Source organism: Montipora capricornis, chromosome 10 (assembly GCF_036669925.1).
Source record: "Montipora capricornis isolate CH-2021 chromosome 10, ASM3666992v2, whole genome shotgun sequence".
Taxonomy (NCBI): domain Eukaryota; kingdom Metazoa; phylum Cnidaria; class Anthozoa; order Scleractinia; family Acroporidae; genus Montipora; species Montipora capricornis.
The window spans coordinates 6756782-6759281 of record NC_090892.1 but is presented as its reverse complement, the minus strand read 5'-3'; the positions used below and the strand labels follow the sequence as shown (position 1 = coordinate 6759281).

At 37.8% G+C, this 2500-nt stretch overlaps 2 protein-coding genes across 2 annotated transcripts in view; one reads left to right on the top strand and one right to left on the bottom strand.

The window, feature by feature from the left end:
• Positions 1-1553, bottom strand: part of LOC138019826 (uncharacterized) — an 8871-nt gene extending 7318 nt beyond the window's left edge. Inside the window, exon 1 of the mRNA XM_068866741.1 lies at positions 1-1553. This exon is cut by the window's left edge and continues 4195 nt beyond it. The gene's annotated coding sequence lies outside the window, so the exon portion shown is untranslated.
• Positions 1-2500, top strand: part of LOC138019827 (uncharacterized) — a 23811-nt gene that overhangs the window by 14630 nt on the left and 6681 nt on the right. The gene's annotated exons all lie outside the window — the stretch shown is intronic.

Below are 2500 nucleotides of genomic sequence, written 5' to 3'. Positions count from 1 at the left end.
TACAGATAGGATACTTAAAATATTGTCGGAGCTTAAACAATATCTCTAAACCATTTTGGAGCGAAACAATTCAAGTCTGAACTTGGTCAATTTTCAAATATTTCTAATTTTCATCAAATTTGTGCCGAACTATATTTTTCCCCAAACTAGTTTTCCAATATTTAGGGACTATAATAACTTTATTATCTCTCCTGCAAACGTGGTGACCCGGAAAAGAACACTGCTAGAAAATGAGAAAAAGGTTGTGCTCGTTTTTGCGGTTTTCAAAATGGCCGACAGGTAACATAATAGTGCAAGTATTTTCTTCTTGTTCCTAGAAGTCAAAATACTTTCACAGCATCCTTTAGTAATTAGAAGCAAAGCCCTACTGTCTGGTGGAATCTCATTAGAATTGGCTCACATCTATCCGAGAAGCGGACATATATATGTTAACTATTTGATAGTAAAATTCCTGCTTAAAGGGTGTCATGATCAATGGCGGTTGCCATGGCAACGATACGTCAGCTGGCCCTAATATGACTCTTTCCGTTCATCCATCCAGACAACCTACATCCACACAGAAAATGAAGGGGATGTTAAAAATTTTCATTTCCAACTTTGCTTGACTTTCTCAGAGAACTGCTCTTAAGTTCGAGTGGTTTACGTGGGAAAATCTACTGTGGAGCGACTACGATTCAAACGTCGAACTTCTCATGTGCCGAATAAAGTGCGTGTATTTGTATAGTTTATTTTTGCGTCCCACAATTCCCTTCTTTCGCGAAAGCACTGTACATCGTGATTAGTGATAAGTTCGACAAATTAAGTTCGACCTTTGAATCAACCCTGTGAACTTTACAATTTTTGTCGATCCAAATAACTAGGGATTTAAGTTCAGTACATGAAAAGTTCGACGTTTGGACTGGGCCTTAGACTCACCCCTAGTTCAGTAAAACAGAGAATAAATAATATTACATACCAGTAATAGCTATCGCTTAGTGTCAACGAGACTGACAATATAATACATAGTTTGCAGATTTGTATCAGAGTTCCAAAATACCCTACAGTACGTTGTCATTTTTCTTATTCGAAAGTACGGCAAGTCAGCTTATCTAATTAACAATAATACAATAACAATAAAACTTGGACACTTTCTCCAACAACAATGTAAATGTAGACGTGTTTTGCGATAAAATGGAAAGTACTCAGGGGCACCCAACGACCAATTTGTTGTAAAATGTATTATTATACCCCAGTTAATGAAAATAAATGTTATTAAGGCATTTTCAGGTGTTTTTCAGTGTTGCTGGGAAAACATTATCTGTTCCTTTTTCCCAGCAAGACACACAAGAAATTTCCCAGCCAGCTAGATAAAATTGGTTGGTTTCCCAGCCAGCTGATCAAATTTATTTCCCAGCCAGGAATTCCGCGCGCTTTCAAATCCCTCGATCCAAAACGACCGAACAAAAGCGACAAAACCGGGACAAAACAGGTTTTTTCCGCAAGCGCAATCACTCTCGCCAGCCGTCGTGTTTGTGACTACTCTCTGGGAGAGGGAAGGGGTTCTTTTTTTTTTTTTTTTTTTTTTTTTTTTAGTCGTCCTCAGTCTTCAGAGTTTCTACAGCCAGTTCGGGTTGAAATGCTAAAAAAAGTCAGTAATTCCCAGGCAAAACCTCTATCAATAACAAAATTTTCCAGCCAGCTCATCGAAACACCTGTATTTTTGCCAGCCAGCAAGATTCCTCTGGGGAACAGATAATGTGAGGAACAGATTCGTTGGGTGCCCCTGAGTACTGCTGTAATTTTTGAACGGCCGCAATTTTAACAGGAATATACAGTAATTAAGTTGAATAAAATCAGTGCCAAGTAAAAAATCGCCAAAGTGTTTTCAGACTTTGCAGTGTTAAACATGTAATGGGCAATCAAACTCTCTCGCATATAAAAGTTGCTTCACTTGTAGAATTTTTATTTTGCAAGATACAGCCATTAAATTATAGGTCAAATTGATCGTTGAATTGCGTACTTTGCAGGCAACAAATTTCCTTTGAAAATTAAATTAAATTGTTCACAACTCAGTGGTTACAAAGCGAAAATCAAACTGCTCCACTCGCGGGCCGAAGGCAGAAATTGACAACACCGGCCGATAAGAACATGTACGCCGGTTTAGTTTTGAGCTCGTCCACTCAATATAGAACCACGAGCCCGCAGGCATGAATTGCATGAGTTTGCGGTTATATCAAATCGCAAAAGTGCGATTTATATAAATCGCTCTTTGTGACTTATAAATCACAAAGTATGATTTATAAATCGCAAATGTGCGAATTGCAATTTAGGTGCGATTTATAAATCGCAAGATTACGAACGTTGCGATTTATAAATCGCAAAGTTGATAGAGCGAGTTTCAATCGAGTGTCGTAAAACCAAAACCAAAGTAATTATTTTGGCCAATCAAAAAGGGCGGAGAAAATCCAGTAAACCAAATCCATACTCGGAAGTAATTAAATTAAGCAATTAAGCTCGCAAA